General features: G+C 41.0%; 1 long non-coding RNA gene across 20 annotated transcripts in view; it reads right to left on the bottom strand.

Moving 5' to 3' along the window:
* Positions 1-25,933, bottom strand: part of LOC149442481 (uncharacterized) — an 876,277-nt gene that overhangs the window by 124,223 nt on the left and 726,121 nt on the right. For 19 of the 20 annotated variants that reach the window (XR_016307175.1, XR_016307176.1, XR_016307168.1 and 16 more), the window contains 2 exons: positions 13,164-13,284; positions 7,046-7,097 (listed from right to left, as the gene is read on the bottom strand). This is a non-coding gene — a long non-coding RNA (uncharacterized LOC149442481). The remainder of the gene's footprint in view (positions 1-7,045; positions 7,098-13,163; positions 13,285-25,933) is intronic. The other variant, XR_016307167.1, reaches the window with a different exon arrangement.

Here is a 25,933-nt window from a genome sequence, read left to right as displayed (position 1 = left end):
CTTGCACCGACCCAGCTTATCCCTGACTATCCGCTTACCTGCTCCCTTGTACCTGATCTGTCCGATTGATCCTGACTTGGCTTGTCTGACGCTGCTGCACCTACGTTCCTGTATCCGTATCTGGCCTATATCCTGGTTACCGCCATACCTACCTGCTGCTGAAACTACGTTCCTGCATCCGCACCTGGCCTGTATCCTGGTTGCCGCCATACTTACCTGCTGCTGCACCTACGTTCCTACATCCGCACCTGGCCTGTATCCTGATTGCCGCCATACCTGCTGTTGAAACTACATCCCTGCATCCGCACCTGGCCTGTATCCTGGTTGCTGCCATACTTACCTGCTGCACCTACGTTTCTGCATCCGCACCTGGCCTGTATCCTTGTTGCCGCCATACCTACCTGCTGCTGCACTTACACTCCTGCACCCGCACCTGGCCTGCACTCGGATCGTCCGAGTCATCACCTGCCTACAGTCATCTCAAGACCCACCAGGCACTCGTGCCACTCCTGGCTCGGTGCCCTCTGTCCCCACTATCAAGGGCCCCGAGTGGGAGTAGTAAGAGGACGCCATCCTCTCCACGTCAGGCTCCCCAACCAGGTACGTGACAGTTACCAAATAAACCTGGGTTTATATATAGAAAGGCATCGAATCTACGGACCAAGCTGGTTAAAAATATAATTTCCCCTCCAAGGAAAAATCCAATTAAGATGTTTGATCTCAAAGGGTTTTTCCCATGTAAAAAGTGTAATATTTGTAAAACAACAGGGATGAAAACTAGGAAAATAGAGAGCTTTATGTCACAGGTCACGACAAAAGAATTTAAGATTGATTAGTTCATAACATGCACTACCCCTTATGTGACCTATTTATTGGAAACTTCATGTAAACTTCAATATGTAGGCAGAACGACTAGGTCACTGTGTAAAAGACTCAGAGAACATGTCTCTAATATAAAGAAGGGGAAGAAGGACCATCATTTGTCCAGGCATTTTAGAGACGTCCACAAATGTGATCCAACACAATAACGATTTTGTGGAATAGATGAAGTGGAGGGACACTGGAGAGGAAGTAACAAAATTATAGAAATCTCTAGAAATGAAATGTTTTGGATTTTCCAACTGGACACTTTGAAACCTAAAGGTCTGGATGTTGATCTGGACCTTAATTGTTTTATTTCAGACACATAAATAGTTTTACTATATATTATATTAAATAGGGATTTAAGTCTAAATTTTCTAGTTGTCCACGTCCCATCTCCCATACCCAGCTCTGGGATATTAGCATACTGGTGGAGTGTAATGGTAATTACTATTTATATTCTAGACGGGCTTTAAGCTCAGTACAGAGATACCGTTTGCATGACGGGTTCTATTAGTTTCTAGTCTATTTTAGAATAGATATTTAGGGGATTAGGAGTAGTTGCCTTTCCACTGGATTAGAGGTATTTTAGATGAACGTTTGGTATTTTAATACATGGTAATTGGGTTTTATTATAACTGTGTCTAGGTGCCTTATTTCTATTTTTAAACTCATTCATTTTTAACCAAAATTGTATAGTTTTATATAGGGGTAAAATATTCCCATTTATTTGTCCACTAATAGATAGATTTACGAGGTATTATATGCTATGGGGATTATTTATAGGATTCATTTGCATATAGTGTTATGGATATTGTATATTAATAACAATTAATTAATTTATTCATATTTATTCATGAGATAGTCAGGAGATTTTTTTAAAATTGTGTATTTATTATTATTTATCTATTTATCCAATATTTATTTGAATAGTGGATGGATAGTGCATATACAATTTATACCACTAGATGGTGTTAGGTATAATATTATGCATTGCTGCTATTGTTATCGTATGCCCGGGTGTATATGTGTGCGGGTGTATATGTGCGGGTATAGAGTGTTATGCCAGTTATGTCCCCATGATATGTATATAGAGCATTATACATACTAGCATTTATATACTGGCCCATTTGAGTTGGTGGTTTTCATTTATTTTATCAGTGGGCTAATGCCCTATTTCAAGATGGCGCTATCGGTCTGTGTTAAGGGGAGGAGTGAGAGTATATAAGTGGCCGCCGGTCTGACGTACGCACCCTTTGTGAAGAAGTCGGAAGTGACGAAACACATCAAGGACTTGACATCGGACATAGACATAGACCGGAAGTTGCGGAGTGGCCATCTTGATTGAGGTTTATTCACTGATTGACGTTTTTTCTGAGGATTCATGTTCCCCACAATGGAAGATAATGCGTTTTACTACTGTTTTAATTGTAAGCATAACTTTAATAAACTAGACCCTTTTTCTAAGACTTACTACACTATAAGGATCTTGTTTTTTGACCCATGTCGTGATGCCATATGGAGATTGAACAGGGCAGGGATTATCAGATGAGGAGAGCCATTTATACTTGTGGAAGTGTTTAGTCCGGTAAGGTGCATGGTGTGTAAGGTGACGGGGAGTGGATTTACATTACACTAATGCTGTGAAATATAAGGGGAGCACTTTTTGGTATCCCAAAGAATATTGCACTATTATATGTTTTTTGTCGGAGGTAATACCGATGGGAGAAAAGGACGGCATGGAGCACCAGTTTTTGTGGATTATTATGAGATAGAAAGTCGTTTACAAGCTTTGATAGGGTAAGGGTGTTTAATACAGCCGCTTAGAAGTGGACACTGAGTGGCGTGACACTTTATTAGCACCGGGTGGTTATTATATTCCCTAATGTTTTGTGGGGTAATGCACTATGTAGAATTTTCTTTTTGAGGAACACATGGATATAAAGAATGCCTTCATGAAGGTGGACTAATTTTAGGAGCACAAATTCACATTGATTTGAGGATATCACACACATCGAGAGACTGTTATCTTAAATACTATCTCCACCATCAGGAGCTCTGGTGGAGACGGGTTGGTACTTAGACCCTGCACCTCGGGTAAGCCTGCATCATCCATTAGGATGACCTGCCAGTGTACTTATCCTGCTGGTCTGTGGGAACCTCTCTACTGCTATAGCTACTGGTCTTCGAGCCTGAACCCCAGGACATGACCTATTCACTGATCTACCTCCCCTCTACCCAGCAGCATCAACCATTCTGGTCCTGAGTTTCAGATGGGCACAAAAAGTCTGGAAAAAATAATGAGGGTGCATGGGGTTAAAAGGCATTCTTGGGGCATGTGGAAGAAATCCAGCAGAAGTGCTTGGGTATAACTTTAATTTTTTACACAATTTTTTCTAAGTCTGTTTTTCCCCATCACATAGGGGACATAAAGTCCCTCATGTGATGCATTTTTGGTGACTGACTCTTGATGTCTCACCTGCTCTGAAATGAAACTAATAGAGTGCAGTTCCCATACTAAGCTCGAAAGAGCAGGGCCCTCGAACCCCTCGTGTATCACATTGTATTGGTATTGTTCTGTCACATGTTCTGTCCCCCTTTGTAATGTACAGCGCTGAGCGAACTATTGGCGCTTTATAAATACTGTATAATAATAATAATAATAATACTGGCTGGGAAAAGGGACACCACCACTCAGAAGTATCTCTTATATGTCCCTTCTGAGTCATTAACGGGAAGGGGAGATCAGCAAATGGACATTCACAGATCTCCCTACCATCTACACGGTGGCATCTGCCATGCTCGTCCCAGGATAACCGGGATCAGGCATGGAGCCTGGAAATCTGGTGGAGGAGGAACCAAGATTGCCAGTGGGGGACACCAGAAGAGGAAGATTGGGTCCACTCTGTGCAATACCATTACACAGAGAAGGAAAGAATGACATGTTTGTTTGTTATTTTAATTAAAAAAAAAAAAAAAAAAAAAAACAACAGAATTTACAACCGCTTTAACAGGTAAGGGAGAACTCCCTCCCTTTTACCAGCTATGCTGGGGCTAGGTTTGCTACTAAGCACAGTGCGGGGAAATACAAGTGTAACATGGTGCAAAAGGAACTTAGACTTTAGAGCAGTGGTTCTTAACCTTGTTGGAGGTACTGAACCCCACCAGTTTCATATGCGCATTCACCGAACCCTTCTTAATTGGAAAAATAAAATATGATTTTTAAAATTCAAAACATAGGTATATATTTATACATAGGTGCACAAAATGAACAAAACCGTTAAGAACAAAGAACAAAACCATTAAAACATGTTTTTCACACAAAAACAAAAACATAATAATGAATATTTACTGCACGAATCATATGAGTCGGGTGTGGGTCTTCACCTCCGCTGAACCCGCGAGACTGACTCACCGAACCCCTGGGGTTCGATCGAACCCAGGTTAAGAACCACTGCTTTAGAGGGTTAGTTCACCTTTCCCTAAAATCTGCCATGGCATTTTAAGTGCCTTGCAAAGAAGAGAAAGGAGTGTGATTGGCCGGCTATAAGGGGAGGAGGAGGCCTCATTTTTTTTTTAAGCATCTTGCAAAAAAACAGAAAGGAGCATGATTGGTTGGCTATAAGGGGAGGAGGAGGCCGCAATTTTATTTTTTTTAAGCATCTTGCAAAAAAGAGAAAGAAGCGTGATTGGCTGGCTATAAGGGGAGGAGACCGAATTGTTTTTTTTTTTAAGCATCTTGCAAAAAAGAGATTGATTGGATGGCTATAAGGGAAGGAGAAGGCCTGATTTTTTTTTTCTAAAACAGATCTGGCAAAAAAAAAAAAGAAAAAGATTACCAGACTTTCAGTGATGGGGAAGGCCAGATTTTTATTTTTGTCATTTAGGGTTTGTTCACACCATGTTCATTTAGCTGCATTTTAAGGAGTGTGATTGGCCGGCTATAAAAGGAGGAGGAGGCCAGATTTTCTTTTTTTCTTTAAGCATCTTGCAAAAAAGAGAAAGGAGCGTGCTTGGCAGGCTATAAGGGGAGGAGGAGGCTGCTGGATTTTACTTTTAAAAACATCTTGCAAAAAAGAGAGCTTGACTGGTTGGCTATAAGGGGAGGAGGAGTCAGGATTTTTTTTTTAAACAGGTCTGGCAAAAAAAGAAGAAAAATTAAAAAAGGAATGTAACTAGCAGACTTTCAGTGATGAAGAAGGCCAGATTTTTATTTTTGTCATTTAGGGCTTGTTCACACCATGTTTATTTAGCTGCATTTTACTTCATGCCATCATACATGTGTGGAGGTGTACAGTAAAATGCAACTCAACAGACATGTTATGAACAAGCCTTTATTTAGAATTACTGCACCGGATGGTGCTAACGTGAGATCCCTTCGGTATAATTTAATGACCACCCAGCCCAGAGAATGAGTATATGCAACTTTCTGAAAGCGGAACTAAGCTTCCATTGCCATAATCAGTGAGCAGGCAGGCTTTTTATTGCTAAAGAGACATGCAGTGTTTTTGCAGTAAAATACAGCTACCTGCCTGCCCGCTGTCTTCTCTGGCTATGTAAACTGAGCTGCACATGCGTATGGTCACTGTGTGCTGGGATGATGGCCTTCTGAGCATGTGCAGAAATGACTTCATCCTGCACCAGCCAACGAAGATGGCTGATAACTAACACTGCCAGGGGAATCATATGGTCGTGTGTGAAGATATGCGCATGTGTATAATACAACTCTCAAAAACAAGAACTGGACGTGCCCAACTCATGCACATGCGTAAGCACATTAGCATGGTCATTACACTCACGCACATGAGCATGAGTAAGCATGGGTGTTTGGCACCCACTTGCCTATTTAAAGCTGCTGTAGAAACCAGAGGATTGCTGAGTGGTCGTCAGCTCCTACTGCCTGTGACCTGATTCTGTGCTCACTCCTGTGTTTGGCCCGATCTGTTTGACTCCGCTTGTTCCTGATACTCTGTTGACTCCGGCTTGTGACCTGACTCTGCCTCCTGCCAGCTGTTCCCATACCTTCTCTGCTAAACTTTACTTTCCCTGGCCTGGCTCGGAGTACGCTCTGGTTCTCGATTCTGTACCTCGGCTACCTGGCTACTACCGACTTCTGCCCACCTGAGATCCTGCATCCACCTGCTCACCAGCTTGACTACTGCCTGCTCTTCTGCACCTGCTACAGCGCCTTCTGTATCTGTAAGTTCACCAGTCTGCCTGCTGTCCGGCATCTCTTCCAGCCAGGATCTCCAGCAAGGCACCCATGCCCCTCCATGCCCTGTTATCACCTGTCATCAACTCCAGGTGAAACAGGACAGTAGGTGTAAGGGAAAGCCCTCTCGTCAGCTTGCCCTCGACCAGGTATGTGACAGTCACCTAGGAGGACATGCCATTGAGAGACAAGACCATTGAAGGAACAGTAAGGTTAGCTCCATTTTAAGTGTGAAAACAGGAAAATGTTTCTTAAAAAAAAAACACTGCTTTAATAGTGATTTTTATTCTAGGGTCTCATATTCTATCATGTTTAGGGTTTTTTTTTTTTTTAGAAAATAATAAAGATATATATCTTCTATAGCTCTTGTCAGGTGATTCATTTAGTTATTTAAGCCTAATTATACACTCAACAGCCACTTTATTAGGTAAACCTGTTCAATTGCTTGGTAACACAAATTGCTAATCAGCCAATCACATGGCAGCAACTCAATACATTTAGGCATCTAGACATGGTCAAGACGACTTGCTGAAGTTCAAACCGAGCATCAGAATGGAGTAGAAAAGGGATTTAAGTGACTTGAACATGGCATGGTTGTTGGTGCCAGATGGGCTGGTCTGAGTATTTCAGAAACTGCTGACATACTGGGATTTTCAGGCACAACAATCTCTAGGATTTACAGAGAATGGTCTGAAAAAGTGAAAATATCTAGTAAGCGGCAGTTGTGTGAGCGAAAATACCTTGATGATGTCAGAGGAGTATGGGCAGACTGGTTGCTGAGACATTCAAATGGTAGGGTTAGAATTTGGCGTAAAAAACATGAAAGCATGAATCCATCCTGCCTTGTATCTATGGTTCAGGCGGGTGGTGGTGGTATAATACACACACACATCAATTCAGGGAAGTCAAACCTCTTGCTCTATATGTTGAATTTATTCCAGGTAACAACTGCACAACAATGGTTGAGCTTACCTGCACCTGGTGAAGAGTGGGGACACTTGAAACGCTTGTGCAACTGTTAAACCTGAAATGAATTAAACATATTGATTGAGACATTTTGGAATGCAACGACTTTCCTGGATTGATAGGTCTATGTGACAGTTTGGAGCCTGTCAGTTACCGGCTATATTTATATAGACTGTATCTCTAATCTTACAAATGTATCGGGCTACATTGGATCCAGTCAAGCTCTGTATATATATCTCCAAGGGCCAATTATACATGACAGAAGCAGAGCACACTGGAGAGTGCAGATAAAACCACTTTAATACAGAAAACATTTACATTGTACCTGCATACAAGTGAGTTGATCAGTGCCTATCACCACAATCAGCTCATCCAAAGGTGTACCATATTCCAGATGTAAATTTAGTTTCATTGAGAAGTTGACTATGGAGACTTTTCCCCAATTGTTTGGGATTTTTACAGCCAATATGTAAAAAAAACAATTTTGTGTAGTTTCACAATAAATAAAACAATACTTATAAAATGCAGTCATGGCCAAAAATACTAGCACCCCTACATTTCTGTCAGACAATGCACCACTTTGCCCCAGAAAATTGTTGCAATTATAAATGTTTAAGCATTCTCATGTTTATTTCTTTTGTTTGTATTGATATGAGACAAAAAAATGGAGGAACAAAAAGCCAAATCTGACATATTCCATGCAAAATGCCAAAAATGGACTGGACAAAATTATTTCGACCCACCATAGTACATAAGGAAAACTTGAAATGTACAATTTGTCATGCAAGACCCCAAGCGTTTCAGAGTCATAATGCTCCTTCTTCAGGGATATTTCTGCATGAAGGATAGTTTAATCTATGGAACTGAAATTGCAATTTTTGAATAAATACACTATCAATATACAGATATATGTAAGTATGCAATACTCACACTAGAGTGAATATAAGGTTGAAACATCAGCCGTAGCATAAAAACAAACCACATGACCATCACTTCCCCACTTGTGTCCCCTTAGGGTCCCAGCTTCCTGTGGCTCATCAAACAGTCTGTCTAAGTGATAGGTACGTAAGGGAGGCTGCATTAATGTCAGTCAATACAATCAAAAAAAGATGTAAAAAGGAAGTAACTGCCAAACACCCACCAATTGCTCTTTATGATAGATGTCTGCACAGATAAGGTCCAAAAGCATCCATCTAAGATGACAGTTAGTATTGGATGTTGGAACAGAAGACAGTTTTCTACAAGAGAAACAAAATGTATATATATATCAAAAGATTCCTTTAGAAGTATATTAAAGTAGAGACATATATTTCAGTGGGGGGCATTACACAGAGGCTCCCAAGTCACAAAAACAAACATATCCACCAAGTCAATATACTCACCAAAATGTAATCGATCTTATTTGTTTTGGTGTTTTGGGTGCCTGTTTAATGCCCCCCACTGAAATATATGCCTCTACTTTAATATACTTTCAAAAGAAAAAAAAAAAATATATATATATATATATATGTGTATATTCTTGTAGAGAATTTTCTTCTGTTCCACTATCCCAATACTATTTATCATCTTATATGGATGCTTTTGCACTTATCTGTGCATACATCTATCATAAACAGCAGTTGGTGGGTGTTTCGCAGTCATATGATATTAATGCAGCCTTCCTTATGTACCTGTCACTTAGGCGGCCCCAGTGACTGTTTTAACTCTTCACTCACTATAGTGTGAGTATTGCATTCTTATGTGGATACATTGATTTTAATGCATCGTGTACATATATATTGATATTCTATATATTATAAAATTGCAATTTCAGTTTCATAGATTACATCACTGTTTATGCAGAAATACCCCAAAGAAGGAGTTTTATGACTCTGAAACACTCAGGATCTCGTATGACAAATTCTACATTTCAAGTTTTCCCTATGTACTATAATTGATGGTGTATTTGTATCTATATGAAATAACAACAGCAGAGAGACATATTTTATAAGTTTAGTTTTATTTATTGTGAAACTACTAAAATTGGTTGTATTTTTTATATATTTGAGTATTTGCTCTGGTCACAGTGTGTTAAAAATCGTAATAAAATAAATAAGAAAAAAAAAGATGAAAACTGAATTAATGAAAAACAATTTTTTTTGTACTGTCACCAGTTTTCCTGATCACCACCACACCAGTTACAGTCATGGCCGAAATTGTTGGCACCCTTGATATTTCTCCAGGAAATCATGTATTTCTCACGAAACGTATTGCATTAACACATGTTTTGCTATACACATGTTTATTCCCTTTGTGTGTATTGGGACAAAACAAAAAAAGGGAGGAAAGAAAGCAAATTCGACATAATGTCACACAAACCTCCAAAAATGGGCTGGACAAAAGTATTGGCACCCTTTCACAACTGCGGATAAATAAGAATGTTACAAGCATGTGATGCTCCTGTAAACTCACCTGGGGCAAGTAACAGGTGTGGGCAATATAGAAATCACACCTGAAAGCAGATAAAAAGGAGAGACGTTCACTTAACCTTTGCATTGTGTGTCTGTCTGTGCCACACTAAGCATGGACAACAGAAAGAGGAGACGAGAACTGTCTGAGGACCTGAGAACCAAAATTGTGGCAAAATATCAACAATCTCAAGGTTACAAGTCCATCTCCAGAGAACTAGATTTGCCTTTGTCCACAGTGCGCAACATTATCAAGAAGTTTGCAACCCATGGCACTGTAGCTAATCTCCCTGGTCGTGGACGGATGAGGAAAATTGATGAAAGATTGCAACGCAGAATAGTCCGGATGGTGGATAAGCAGCCCCAAACATGTTCCAAAGACATTCAAGCTGTCCTGCAGGCTCAGGGAGCATCAGTGTCAGCGCGAACTATCCGTCAACATTTAAATGAAATGAAACGCTATGGCAGGAGACCCAGGAGGACCCCACTGCTGACACAGAGACATAAAAAAGCAAGACTACAGTTTGCCAAAATGTACTTGAGTAAGCCAAAAGCCTTCTGGGAAAACGTCTTGTGGACAGATGAGACCAAGATAGAGCTTTTCGGTAAAGCACATCATTCTACTGTTTACCGAAAACGGAATGAGGCCTACAAAGAACAAAACACAGTACCTACGGTAAAATATGGTGGAGGTTCAATGATGTTTTGGGGTTGTTTTGCTGCCTCTGGCACTGGGTGCCTTGACTGTGTGCAAGGCATCATGAAATCTGAGGATTACCAAAGGATTTTGGGTCGCACTGTAGGGCCCAGTGTCAGAAAGCTGGGTTTGCGTCCAAGATCCTGGGTCTTCCAGCAGGACAATGACCCCAAACATACGTCAAAAAGCACTCAGAAATGGATGGCAAAGAAGCGCTGGAGAGTTCTGAAGTGGCCAGCAATGAGCCCAGATCTAAATCCCATTGAACACCTGTGGAGAGATCTTAAAATTGCTGTTGGGAAAAGGTGTCCTTCCAATAAGAGAGACCTGGAGCTGTTTGCAAAGGAAGAGTGGTCCAAAATTCCGGGTGAGAGGTGTCAGAAGCTTATTGATGGTTATAGGAAGCGACTGATTTCAGTTATGTTTTCCAAAGGGTGTGCAACCAAATATTAAGTTAAGGGTGCCAATACTTTTGTCCAGCCCATTTTTGGGGTTTTGTGTGACATTATGTCATATTTGCTTTTCTGCCTCTGTTTTATATTTGTTCCAATACATACAAAGGGAATAAACATGTGTATAGCAAAACATGTGTTAATGCAATACCTTTTTTGTGTGAAATACTTGATTTTCAGGAAAAATATCAAGGGTGCCAACAATTTCGGCCATGACTGTATATGATGATGCTGTACTGTCCTGATTCTTCATTTTTAAAAATATCAGGACAAAAAAATTACAACTTCAAAAAACTCGCCATGCCTCTTACTAAATACCTTGAACTGTCTACTTTCCAAAAAGGGGTCATTTGGGGGATATTTGTACTGTCCTGGCATGTTAGGGCCTTAAGAATGAGGTAGGCTATTAGTACATCAGGAATTATTGATTTTCAGATACAGTGCCTTAAAAAAGTATTCATACCCCTTGAAATTGTCCACATTTTGTCATGTTACAACCAAAAACGTAAATGTATTTTATCAGGGTTTTATGTAATAGATCAACACAAAGTGGCACATAATTGTGAAGTGGAAGGAAAATGAGAAATGGTTTTCAAATTTTTTTACAAATAAATATGTGAAAAGTGTGCCGTGCATTTATATTCAGCCCCCCGGAATCAATACTTTGTAGAACCACCTTTCGCTGCAATTACAGCTGCAAGTCTTTTTGGGGATGTCTCTACCAGGTTTGCATATCTAGAGAGTGAAATTTTTGCCCATTCTTCTGTGCAAAATAGCTCAAGCTCTGTCAGATTGTATGGAGAGTGTCTGTGAACATCAATTTTCAAGTCTTTCCACAGATTCTCAATTGGATTTAGGTCTGGACTTTGACTGGGCCATTCTAACACATGAATATGCTTTGGTCTAAACCATTCCATTGTAGCTCTGACTGTATGTTTAGAGTCGTTGTCCTGCTGGAAGGTGACCCTGCACCCCAGACTCAAGTCTTTTGAAGACTCTAACAGGTTTTCTTTTAAGATTGCCCTGTATTTGGCTCCATCCATCTTTCCTTCAACTCTGACCAGCTTCCCTGTTTTTGCTGAAGAAAAGCATCCCCACAACATGATGCTGCCACCACCATGTTTCACGGTGGGGATGGTGTGTTCAGGGTGATGTGATGTGCAATGGTAGTTTTCTACCACACATAGCGTTTTGCTTTTAGGCCAAAAAGTTCAATTTTGATCTCATCTGACCAGAGCAATTTCTTCGACGTGTTTGCAAACTGGACTTCTTATGGCTTTCTTTCAACAATGGCTTTCTTCTTGCCACTCTTTCATAAAGGCCAGATTTGTGGAGTGCATGACTATTAGTTGTCCTGTGGACAGATTCTCCTCTTGGTTGCTTTTCTGATTAATGCCCTCCTTGCCCGGCCTGTCAGTTTACGTGGACGGCCATGTCTCGGTAGGTGTGCAGTTGTTCCATACTCTCCATTTTCAGATGATGGATTGAACAGTGCTCCATGAGATGTTCAAAGCTTGGGATGCTTTTTTATAACCTAACCCTGCATTACACCTCTCCACAACTTCATCCCTGACCTGTCTGGTGTGTTCCTTCGCCTTCATGATGCTGTTTGTTCACTAATGTTCTCTAACAAACCTCTGAGGGCTTCACAAAACAGCTGTATTTATACTGAGATTAAATTACACATAGATGGACTGATTAGATGATTTCTTAAGGTAGTTAGTCCCACTAGATCTTACTTAGGGGTATCAGAGTAAAGAGTCTGAATACTAATGCACACCACACTTTTCAGATATTTATTTGTAAAAATTTTGAAAACCATTTATCATTCCTTCCACTTCACAATTATTTGCCACTTTGTGTTGGTCTATCACATAAAATCCCAATAAAATACATTTATGTTTTTGGTTGTAACATGACAAAATGTGGACAATTTCAAGGGGTATGAATACTTTTTCAAGGAACTGTATATACGATAGTTTGTGGTTTCTATAACTTTCCTACAGACTAAATAATAAACACTGATTCGAGTTATTTTCAACAAAGAAATGTAGCAGAAAATATTTTGGCCTAAATTTGATGAAATTTGATTTTTTAAAAATTTTTACTGGACATGTTTAATAGCAAAAAGTCAAAAATATTGTTTTTTTTTCAAAATTGTCGATCAAAAATGCACAGGCGATCAAATACCACTGAAAGAAAGCTCAATTTGTGGGGAACAAAAGGACATAAATTTCATTTGGGTGCAGCGTTGTGTGACTGTGCAATTGTCAGTTAAAGTAACGCAGCGCCGCAACACAAAAAATTGCCTGGTCAGGATGAAGGGGGGATCCTCAGGAGGGCAAGTGGTTAAAGTCAAGATCTTTCCTGAACCTGGACCAGCTGAGTGATGTCAGCTGACGGGGTTTCAGAAAATGGGTCATAGGAGTGCTGAACGAACTGCACTACTGTGATTCCCAGGAGAAGTAGAGCCAAACGAGCTTTACTCCTTTAATAAACCCTTAAAAAGAAAAAAATATGACACTCACCTCAGTGACAATGTAGACCAAATAAGGGAGAGCTTTGTTCATTTTGCGTTCTGTCTCTTTCCATTTTCTCCTTCACTGATTCTACCTCAAGTGCGACTCACAAATCCTTGCTCTTCATCATCTGAAATGCAATCAAATAATTCATTACTTGGATAACTTAGTAAAACATGTCATCTGTACAACAGAAGACCCCATTTCTGTGTGGAAGAGGGATAAAAATAAAATTAAATCTGCAGCCTATTGGTTCCTTTCCCCTGCATTAGTGGCCAAAGTAGTGAAAGTTACCCCGCTGCATTGGGGATCACCTACCTGATTACAAGACTTTATTTACATAGTTACATTGTTAGTCTGGCTGAAAAAAGACAAAAGTCCATCCAGTTAACCATTAAAAAAAAAGTTAAAATCCTATACCCACAGTTGATCCAGAGGAAAGCAAAAAACTCAGCAAAGCATGATCGAATTTTGCTCCTGCAGGGAAAAAAGTTGCTTCCTGATCCCCCGAGAGGCAATCGGATATTCCCTGGATCAACTTTACCTATAACTGTTAGTATCCAGTTATATTCTGTGTATCTAGGAAAGAATCCAGGCTTTTTTTTAAAGAAATCCACCGAGCTGGCCAGAACCAACTCTTGAGGGAGTCTATTCCACCTTTTCACAGCTCTCACTGTGAAGAAACTTTTCTGTGTTTGGAGATTAAATTTCTTTTCCTCCAGACATAAAGAGTTCCTCCTTGTCCTCTGTGATGACCTCAGGGGGAATAGCTCTACACCCAGTTCACTATATGAACCACTGATGTATTTATACATGTTGATCATATCGCCCCTAATCTCCTCTTCTCTAGAGAGAATAAATTCAGTTCCTCTAATATTTCCTCATAGCTGAGCTCCCCCATGCCTTTTATCAGTTTAGTTGCCCTTCTCTGTACTTTCTTCAGTTCCCCAATGTTCTTTTTGTGAATTGGTGCCCAAAATTGAACTGCATATTCCAGATGAGGTCTTACTAATGATGTGTACAGGGGTAATATGATATCTCTCTCTGGAGCCTATACCTCTTTTAATACAAGCGAGGATTTGGTCGCTTTAGAAACCGCAGCTTGGCATTGCATCCATTATTAAGCTTGTGATCTACCAGAACTCCCAGAACCTTCTCCACCATTGATTCCCACAGTTGTACCGCCCCCTAGTATGTATGATGCATGCATATTCTTAGTCCCCAAGTGCTAACCTACATTTATCAACATTAAACCTCATTTGCCACATAGCTGCTCAATTAAACAGTGCATTGAGGTCAGCTTGTAAATTGGAGACATCCTGTAAGGACGTTATTCCTCTGCACAGCTTGGTGTCATCTGCAAAGACTGAAATGGTATTTTTAATCCCAGACCCTATATTGTTTATAATTATATTAAAAAGTAAGGGTCCCATCACTGAACCTTGGGGTACACCACTAACAAAGCTAGACCATTCAGAGTATCTCTCCCTTTCTACTGGCGCATTCCCCTTCTCCCTAAAGCACGCACACATCACTCCCATACTCAAAAAACCCTCCCTGGACCCCACTGACCTGAACAACCTTAGACCCATCTCCCTGCTGCCATTCACATCCAAGCTCCTTGAGTGCTTAGTCTACAATCGCCTAAGCGCCCACCTCACTGACAACAACCTCCTTGATCCACTACAGTCTGGCTTCCGTCCCATACACTCCACCGAAACCGCCCTACTCAAAATCACTAATGACCTGCTAACCGCCAAAGCTAATGGCCACTACTCAGTCCTCTTACTCCTTGACCTTTCCGCGGCCTTCGACACAGTTGACCACCCCCTCCTCCTTGATAAACTACACTCCCTCGGCATCAGAGACTCCACTCTCTCCTGGCTCTCCTCCTATCTCTCCCAATGCTCCTTCAGCATTACCTATAACGCTACCACCTCCCCCTCTCTCCCCCTCTCTGTTGGGGTCCCCCAAGGCTCTGTCCTCGGGCCCCTTCTCTTCTCCATCTACACCTCCTTCCTCGGCAAACTGATACACTCCCATGGCTTTAACTATCACCTCTACGCCGATGACATGCAAACTTACCTCTCCACCCCTCAACTCACCCCTTCAGTCTCCACCCGTATCACCCACCTGCTGAATGACATATCAGACTGGATGTCGCTCCACTTCCTTATACAGAACCTTTCCAAAACCGAGCTCCTAATTTTCCCCCCAGCCCGCGCCCCCCCCCCACCCTCTCCATAACGACCAACAATGCCACCATCAGTCCCACCCCGCAAGCCAAAGTCCTAGGTGTCACTCTAGATTCAAACCTGTCCTTCCAACCCCATGTCCAATCATTAGCAAGCTCATGCAGGCTCCACCTCCGCAACATCTCCAAAATACATACGTTCCTAACCCCAGACACTACTAAACAACTCGTTTACTCCCTTATTATCTCACGTCTGGACTACTGCAACTCCCTCCTCACCGGCCTACCTCATCACAGACTATCCCTGCTTCAGTCTATCCTGAACTCAGCAGACAGACTCATCCACCTTACCAACCGCTCCTCTTCTGCTACCCCCCTCTGTCATTCTCTCCATTGGCTCCCGATAGCCCAACGCATCAAATTCAAACTACTAACACTGACATACAAAGCCATTCACAGCGCTGCCCCAAACTACCTCACCGACTTGATACCCAAATACCACCCAACCCGTAATCTTTGCTCCTCACAAGACCTCCTACTTTCTAGCTCCCTGGTCTCCACCTCCCACGCCCAACTGCAGGACTCCCCTATCCTCTGGAACTCACTACCCCAATCCATCAGACTGTCACCTTCCCTCCTCACCTTTAGGCGCACCCTGAAAACCCATCTCCTCAGGGAAGCCTACCCCACTCTCACCTAACTGCCGATCTCCTCCACTCCTCCTACCACTCCATCCCCCACAGCCACTTCCTCCTGTGCCACTATCCCCTCCCTCCTAGATTGCAAGCTCGAAAGAGCAGGGCCCTCGAACCCCTCGTGTATTGTTTGTTGCTGTATTGTCTCATGTTCTGTCCCCCACTATAATGTACAGCGCTGAGCAAACCTTTTTGGCGCTATATAAATACTGTATAATAATAATAATAATAATAATTAACAGCTACTCTCTGAATACGATCTTTTAGCCAGTTTTCTATCCATTTAGATACAGATTTTTCCAAGCCTGTAGACTTTACCTTACACATTAGCCATATTATTATTATATTATTATACAGGATTTATATAGCGCCAACAGTTTGCTCAGCGCTTTACAATATAACGGGAGACAATACAGTAACAATACAGTTCAATACAAGAGCGATTTTAGGGCCCTGCTCCTTGGAGCTTACAATCTAGGAGGGAGGGGCTAGTGGTGCAAAAGGTAGTAACTGTGGGGGATGGACTGGTTGGAAGAGTAGAAGATTCCAGTATTAGCTGAGGGCAGGATAGGCTTCCCTGAAGAGATAGGTTTTCAGAGCTCGCCTAAAAGTGAGCAGAGAAGGTGATAGTCTGATAAATTGGGGTAGAGAGTTCCAGAGGATGGGGAAAGCTCTGGAGAAGTCCTGGAGACGAGCATGGGAGGAGGAGACAAGGGAGCTAGAGAGTAGGAGGTCTTGTGAGGAGCGGAGAGTACAGTTTGGGTGATATTTAGAGACAAGATTGGTGATGTAATTTGGGGCAGAGTTATAAATGGCTTTATACGTTATTGTTAGTGCTTTGAATTTTATTCGTTGGGCAACTGGAAGGCAGTGGAGGGATAGGCAGTGTAGTGCCTTTTGAAGTTATTTATCAAAAACATAACTTTATTTCAACAGCCAACCAGCCTAGCCATCTGTTAAGGGTTAACTCTTTTTGGTCGAAATTCGAAGGACCCTCTAATGAAGTTACATGCAGACAATGGGTGGAAGGAGCTCTTTCCAGAGACAATAGACTGTTTGACTATCTACAGGTGGCCCAAGATAGACAATCCTGAGAAGTTTAAGTTGGCGACTATGAGACTAGTTAAAATGTATATTCTCAACAAATGCTATTTATCCATTGGGGTTGGGGAAAGTGCATCTACAAAAGTTAATCAGACAGTCAAATAAGACGTTGGACCTCTAAACATTGAGTCACCACACCGACAGTTAACAATATATGAGACCATACTTGCAAGTCTGAGAAGAGTAAACAAAGCCTTGAAAAGAGTGATGAGTCAACAGTCTTTTCAAACTGTTTTTTTTCAAACTACAAGGACAACTGGTTGTTGCCCTATTATCTTTACAATGGACGTAAACATCAGTATTGTGTCATTCTTAAGACTAAAAGTTAAAGCTTGGAACTTATATTTTACCCACAAAGACATTAACAAAAAGAGACATTATTCCTACTCTTTCTGAAACAAAAATACATTCAGCAATGGGGATTGTATATCACTAAATTGAGTATGAAATGATGAAAAGTAAGATATATTGTGAATTAGTATCAGTTGTATGTTTTATCAGAAAACAAATGCTTTCACACAAGTTTGTATCTCAGGGAAATGAATAACTGAATACACATATATCTTCTATAGTTCCTATCCAGGACATTATAGGTATAATCAAATATATATATCTGGATGAGACGTATATTTAATACCTGAAATCACCTTGAATTCCACCCGAGGTGTGAGTCATCATCAATACTCAAATTGTTCTATGGTACCTGACTGTCACCTCGCGGACAGGTGAGAGATAGCTTAGGTACATACACTTCTCGACCGGCCAATCAAAAGCCTGTTGGGAGGGTCTTTTAGAACAATAGTTTAGATGGTATAAAAAGCCATGCACCTGATTTAGAAAAAAAAAAAAACCTGAAAAAAAAACCTCACTAAAAAAAAAGACTGACTGAAAGACTCACTGAAAAATCTCACTGGAGCCAAAGAAAAACAAGCTGAAGAAATCAGACGAGGCTGAAATCCATCCCTGCTGAATAACCACTCTTTCATCCTTTCAAACTTTTAAAAACTTTTTACTAAACTTCTACACTCTCTAAATTTCTCCCATCCTACATTTTCCAACACTGCCTATCTATCACTTGCCCTGTGGCCATTATTCTGAAGGCGTTTCCATTGCCAGCTGAATCCACTGGGAAGGTGTCATAGTCCAAGTTCTGGGTGTGGTGAGACTGTCTATATTTAATATTGTATTGCATATTTCCTATGTGTTTAGAGTGATAAGAATTACCTTAGAGTGATAACAACTGCAGTGGGTATTCACATATATATAAAGAGATCCTGTATTACTGTTAGATATTGTTGGTGTCATATTGCAAATTTACATATTTCATAAATTATTAAATATTAGTAGTTAGAGTATAATTTATCAGGGAATATCTTCTCCCATTCCTATGGCCACGTTATGAGAGAAAATAACCTCTGAGATACTCTAAATTATCAGTTATTATTAAATTTAATTTTTAATCATTATCATCTAGAAAAATTGTTATCTTGTTTATCATTATTTAGAAATATTGTATTGTGTATGATATTGGTATAGTATATCTTTGATCGTGTGTACCAGTATTCATTCATCACCAGTCTTTTGCGTTTTGTGTTAATATATATATAATTTTTGTACATAAATAAATTTATATATTTATCTATTATAAGGCAAATTTTGTGTGTATGGTACGAAATCACACTGGCTAAAAGAATTCAAGGTATAATAATAAGTGGTGATCAAATTATCAAGGTGTCCAAATTATTGGTTCACTAAATATTTGCCGTATTTTAACGGCTGGAGGCACTGTAACATTTCATCTAAGGGAAATGGACACCGCCCTTCATAAATAGAATAAATCCTTACATAAACCACCACAGCAGATAGGGGTGGCAGATACAGAATGGTTAGTTAGGTGGATGAGTCTGGCATCAGCATTCATGATAGACTGAAGAGGGGATAGCCTGCGAAGAGGTCGGCCAATGAGGAGGGAGTTACAATAGTCAAGGAGAGATATAACAAGGGAGTGAATAAGTTGCTTAGTAGTTTCCGAGGTTAGGAATGGTCGTATCTTGGAGATGTTGCGGAGGTGAAGTCTACATGATTTGGACAGCGATTGGATTTGGGGCTGAAAGGACAGATGGGAGTCTAGGATTACACCTAGTACCCTGGCATGAGGGGAGGAACTGATGACTGTGTTATTGATCTTGATGGAGAAGTCAGGGGAGGGGGCACGGGCTGGGGGGAATACTAAGAGCTCAGTTTTGGAAAGATTGAGTTTGAGGATGTGGAGTGACATCCATGCCGATATGTCACTTAGTAGGTTAGTAATGCGAGTGGAGACTGAAGGGGTGAGGTGAGGAGTAGAAAGATAGATTTGTGTGTCATCAGCATAGAGATGGTACTTAAAGTCATGGGAGTTTATCAAGTGACCAAGGGAGGAGGTGTAGATGGAAAAGAGAAGAGGTCCAAGGACAGAACCTTGAGGGACCCCTACAGAAAGAGGGAGTGAAGAGGAGGAGGCAGCGTTATAGGTAACACTGAAGGAGCCCTGCGATAGGTAGGAGAACCAGGAGAGAGCAGAGTCTCTGAGGCCAAGAGAGTGGAGTTTTTTGAGGAGGAGGGGATGGTCAACTGTATCAAAAGCCTCTGAGACGTCAAGTAGTAAGAGTACGGAGTAGTGGCCATTGGTTTTAGCAGTTAGTAGATCATTAGTGAGTTTTAGTAAAGCAGTTTCAGTGGAGTGTAGAGAGCGAAAGCCAGACTGTAAAGGGTCAAGAAGGTTGTTGTCGGTGAGGTGGGAGCTCAGGTGATTGTAGACTAAGCGTTCTAGGAGTTTAGAGGTAAATGGCAGCAGGGAGATGGGTCTTAAGTTGTTCAGGTTGGTGGGGTCCAGGAAGGGCTTTTTAAGTATGGGAGTGACAGTCACATGCTTTAGAGGGGAGGGGAAGGCACCGTTAGAGAGGAAGAGATTGAAGATGTGAGTGAGGGAGCATAGGATGGAAGAAGAGGGTAACTGTAGTAGTTGTGAGGGGACAGGATCCAGGGGGCAGGTAGTGAGACGGGCTTCTGAGAAAACCTTAGTGACCTCTTCGGTAGTAGTGAGGTCAAAAGAGGAAAGTGTTGAGGGAGGTTTAGTATAACGTATGCTAAGTGGGATGGATGTCTGTGCAGTGGCGATGCCCCTATAAATTGCGTCAATCTTGTTTTTGAAATGATTTGCAATCTCGTGAGCAGTGAGTGAGGTACTGGGTGGAGGTGGAGAAAGTAGAGAGTTAAAAGTAGAGAAGAGACGACGAGGACTGGATGAGAAGGTATTAATAAGAGTGACAAAGTAGGCTTGTTTGGCAGCATGAAGGGAGGAATTGTATGTTAAGAAAGCAGATTTATATCGGGTGAATGCTTGGTGGGATTTGGATTTACACCACAATCGCTCCAGCGCATGACTATGTCGTTTAAGATTTTTGGTGTGGTCAGTCTGCCAAGGTTGTAATGGTCGGGGCCTGATGCTTTGTGTTGTTAGAGGAGCAACCGAGTCTAATGCGGATGAAAGCAAACTGTTGTAGACAGCAGTGGCCAGGTCAGGGCAGGACAGGGGAGAGATTCTGTCATAGAGTTGGTCAGTGGCAGAGTGGAAAGGAGCAGGGTTCAAGTTGTGAAGGTTTCTGCGGGTAATTGCCGTTTGGAGGGATAGGTGTGTGAAGGTGATGAGATTGTGATCAGAGAGAGGAAAGGGGGTGTTTGTGAGGTTGTAGGGAGTGCAAAGATGGAAGAAAACAAGGTCTAATGTATTCCCATTAAAGTGAGTGGAGGACTGTATACACTGTGCTAATGCAAAAGATGAGGTTATGTTGAAGAGTTGGGATGTTGCCGGGTTGTTGACATTAATAGGGATGTTAAAATCTCCAAGAATGATAGCGGGTAGTTCAGAGGAGAGAAAGTAGGGTAGCCAGGCGGAGAAATTGTCCAGAAAGCTGGACACCTGTCCAGGAGGCCGATAGATCACTGCGATCCTCAGAGAAATGGGAGAAAACAGCCGGATGCAGTGAGTCTCGAAAGAAGAGAAGGATAGAGAGAGAGCGTTAGGGAAGACTTGAAAGGTGCTCAGTGGGGATAGAAGCAAACCAACCCCACCACCTTTCTGACCACTGGGTCTGGGTAGTGTGTGGGGAACTGTGTAAAATGCTTCTGCAAAATCCAAGTACTGTATACCACAGCCACCCCTCTGTACAAGGTTTTGCTTACCTCCTCATAAAAAGAAATCAGATTTGTTTGACAACTTCTGTCTTTCATGAATCCATGCTGTCTGTTGCTTAAAATATTTTTTTCCAGCAAGAACTCATCTATGTGGTCTTTTAATAAACTCTCCATTATCTTCCCAACTATAGAAGTTAAACTAACAGGTCTATAATTACTTGTTAAAGATTTTGTCCCCTTTTTAAATATAGGCACCACATTGGCCTTACGCCAATCCAGTGGTACTATGTCAGTCATTAAAGAGTCCCTAAAAATGAGAAACAATGGCTTTGAAATGACAGAGCTCAATTCTTTAAGGACCCGTGGGTGTATGCCATCTAGTCCAGGTGCTTTATTTACCTTTATTCTGTCTAAATATTTTTGGATCATATCAATTGTAAGCCAATGTGGATCATCTGGAGCTGTGTCAATACCATGTCCATTATGGACAAGAGCTCCCCCATGCTCCTTTGTATACACAGAGCTTAAGCAGGTATTTAATAAATTTGCTTTCTCTTTGTCCCCAGTCACCCACTCTCATTATTTTATAAAGGGCCTACATGCTCGGACCGAACCTTTTTTCTATTAATATATTTTGAAGAATTTTTCGGGTTTATCCTGCTATCTTTTGCAATCTGTCGTTTTTTTTTTCAATTTTTTGCGGCCTTGATTTTCTTTTTTGTATATTCTGTTATATTCTTTGTAATGTTTAAACGATGATAGCGTTCCTTCATTTTAACATTTCATAAAAGCTCTTTTCTTATTATTTATTGCTTTTTTAACTTTGGCCGTAAGTTACATAGGTTTGATTTTTAGCCTTTTAAACTTGTTGCTCATGGGAATATATTTTGCAGTCTGTTCACATGCAGTCTTTTTGAAGAACTCCCATGTCTGTGTTGTGTTCATCGATGCTAATATTCCCTCCCAGTCTAATTCTTGGAGAGCAGCTCTTAGCCTTGGAAAAATTAGCTTTCTTAAAGTTGAGTGTTTTTATTTTCCCATATATGCTTGTTGTTTACAGCTAACAATAAATGAAATCATGAAAATGTTGAACTAGATAGTGTGGGATTTTCAGGGTGCAAATTTACAATGATAAACACATTTAAAAACCACAATAAATTTTATTTAATCTTACAAAAAAAGGGGAAAGAAAAAGAGAAAATAATTACAATACTGTAAAAACAAAAATTGAAGCTTGGCTGTATTGTTGCAGTAATTCCCTACATGTTTCGCCGAACAAGGGCTTCTTCAGGGGAGAGAGAGAAAATCTTCAATCGCAATACAGTCTACAATATATCAAAAAGAATATACATAAACAACGGAGTTATGACATACATCCACACAATGAACATGTTTTTTGTGATTTTACAATTTCTTTTATCCTGCCTATCCATCACCCCACAGTAAGGACCGATTAAAAAAAGTTGTTATATTTTAATACTATGCTTATGAAATGATAAACATAAATGCTATAATATTTTGCTTAGTCTGTACATTTTTTATCTATTGTAATAAAATTAAAGAATAAATGCTATTATTTGCTAGAAAATTATTCTGATTTAGGAACCCACCTTGCTCACTCGGATGTTACTTACAATCTCTAGTGTTTGTAACTTATGCCATAATGCGTCCCTAGGTGCAATTGTACGGACGCCCAGGGCGTAGCTGCACCTGAAGATTCCTTTTCCGATGTGCTTGCCTAAACACAACTTGCAAACCATAATTCCGGACCCCTTTTACTTAGATTTGGAATTGTTGTCTTTTAGGCTTAATTATTTTTTGTTTGGATTGGACCAAAACAGGCTTATATAGAAATGATTGGATGTCTTCCTTACATGGTATAAATGGATTTGTTTTTTTTGTTTGTATTTCTTTTCTTCAGCTGTCCTGCTTAGGTGTTGCTCCTATTAAGAGATCTGGCTGTGTTTTTGTCGGCTTCAGTTTGTGCATGCGCAATAGAGACCTCACGCATGCACAGTTGTATGTCTGACTTCTGCACCCGGCCTGTGACGTCACAAGTCGGCCGGCGTGGAAGGTATAAATTATGGCGGGAATAAAGATATGGTACTTTGGCTAATCAACTGTGCACATGTAGGATCTCTTGAGACGTTTTGAGACCCCCTGGAGGTAATTTGAGAGACTTGTGTTGAGGGGAGGGCTTCAGGAAAATGGTGACTGCTCAGTCACCTGGGTGATTCTGTACACTGCATTGTTTCGAGTACTGTTTGATTTTTACAGCTAATATTCTATGAACTTGTGACCTCTCCTGACATCTAGTGGCTGAATTGTATATTAACAATTTGAGTCAAAAACTGTTTTTTTGCTTCCTCTATTGCCTGAATTGTGATAATTTAAAGGTAAATTCATTTTTCATTTATTTTTTAATTATTTCAATGACTTGACATCACACCTGGTGTTCTCTCTCCCTCTATCTGATTCTTTTTTTGCCCCATCTGGTAGAAATGTAATTATTAATTTTCGCTTATTTATACCTATGTTTGGATGGATATTTGATCCCTATTATATCCTCTACAATTGCACGGATGCATAGGCCAACTAAGTTCTTTGATAGTGCATTTTCATATGCGGTAGTAGCTCCGTGAACCTGACATCTAGGGTGACCCGGCGTGTTCTTTTATACTTTTGATTATTATGTTCATTGTGTGGATGTATGTCATAACTCCGTTGTTTATGTATATTCTTTTTGATATATTGTAGACTGTATCGTGGTTGAAGCTTTTCTCTCTCTCTCACACCTGAAGAAGCCCTTGTTGGGTGAAACATGTAGGGAATTACTGCAACAATACAGCCAAGCTTCAATTTTTGTTTTTTACAGTATTGTAATTATTTACTCTTCTTCTTTTCCCTTTTTTTTGTAAGATTAAATAAAATTTATTGTGGTTTTTAAATGTGTTTATCATTGTAAATTTGCACCCTGAAAATCCCACACTATCTAGTTCAACGTTTTCAAATTCCAGGGATGTGGTGCAATTTATTATCTTGTCACTCACTCACCACATCCTAACAATAAATGAAATCATGTTATAGTCACTGCTGCCCAGATGTTCTTTTATATGGACATTAGTAATAAGCTCTGCATGGTTTGAGATTACCAGGTCCAGCAGAGCACCATTCCAAGTTGGGGCTTCTATGAATTGTACCATAAAATTGTCCTGTAGTAGGATGATAAATGTTTGCCCTTTTACTGTTCCTGCAGTACCATTACTCCAGTCAATTTCCGGGTAGTTAAAATCCCCCATTATTATCACTGTCCCAGCCCTTGCAGCCCTTTCAATCTGTGCAAGGAGCTGAGTCTCCACCTCCTCATTAACATTGGGAGGCCTATAACAAACTCCAATGATTACCTTTGTAGTACACACCCCCATATGCAGTTCCACCCATGATGCTTCAGCCTCATCACACTCTCCATCAACTAGGTCCTCTTTCACACTCGCTCTGAGATCACTTCGCACATAGAGACAGACACCACCACCTTTCCTTTTTACCATCTCTCCCCGAAAGAGAACATCGTCAGGAATATTAATGGCCCAGTCATGTAAAGAATGAAGCCAGGATTCAGCAATACCAATCAAATCATAGTTCTCTTCATGTACCAAAGCTTACAGCCAGGGCTGCTGATAAGGGGGTACCACCGGGCCTCCTGTAGGGGGCCTGGGCTCTGCCACAGAAAAGGGGGGCCCAGACAGCAGCTTCAGGCTTCATGTAGGATCACATGTACAGTCAGTGCATACACACTGTTCCCCTGTGTACATGGCTCCCGGGTGGTGGTAACATTATTCCTGGGCTGAGGGGGCTCCATCAGTTCATCCTGAGGGTTGGGAGACAAGGGGGACTTTTATTTCTTTTTCGGGCACCTGCGGACCCAGCAGCAGCAGAAGTCACAGGAACGGTACAGTAATTACATGACACAATACACACCTTTCCCTGTGCCCTGACCATTGCCTAGACTATGTTCAATTATACAGCAGGGAGCAGCCAAATGAGATCATCATTGTCATGATGATAGTCACACAGTACAGGTGCTTTGAGCCACAGCACCTGTACTATGATTATCATGATAATCGTGATGATTGATGAGCCCTGGTTTACACTGGAACCGTTCAAATCACTGCGACTCATGTCACAGCGACTTTGAAAAAGGTTCCTGCACTAATTTTTTCCGATTTCATTGCGACTTGCATTGACTGGTAAATGGAGTCGCAAGCCGCAGTAAAATCCTAGGTACAAATCTCTCTGATCTGTGGCTTTGAAATCACACTGAAGTAGCACAATTTCAAAGCCACAGTGGTGTGAGTCAGGGCTGAAGATAGGACAGTCAGATGCATCCTTAAGCCAGCCATAGATGTTGATGGGGGAATTGATCGATTTTTGCAAAATTTGCATCATGTATGGCCTGCCTATAACAGGCTGGGGAAAATAACTATCCTTAAAGACAAAGCTGCATATTTTTTTAGGTGGGTAGGCGGGGTAAGGGGGGTGGGGCAGGGTTGGGGTTTTGGGGCCCCATCAGGTAGGCTGTATGGAGCCCCATGATTGCTAACAGCAGCCCT

This window comes from Staurois parvus, unplaced genomic scaffold, assembly GCF_062004578.1.
Source record: "Staurois parvus isolate SC_StPar_1 unplaced genomic scaffold, SC_StPar_1.0 ptg000885l, whole genome shotgun sequence".
In the NCBI taxonomy this organism is placed as follows: Eukaryota; Metazoa; Chordata; class Amphibia; order Anura; family Ranidae; genus Staurois; species Staurois parvus.
This window is presented reverse-complemented; position numbering and strand designations above follow the sequence as displayed.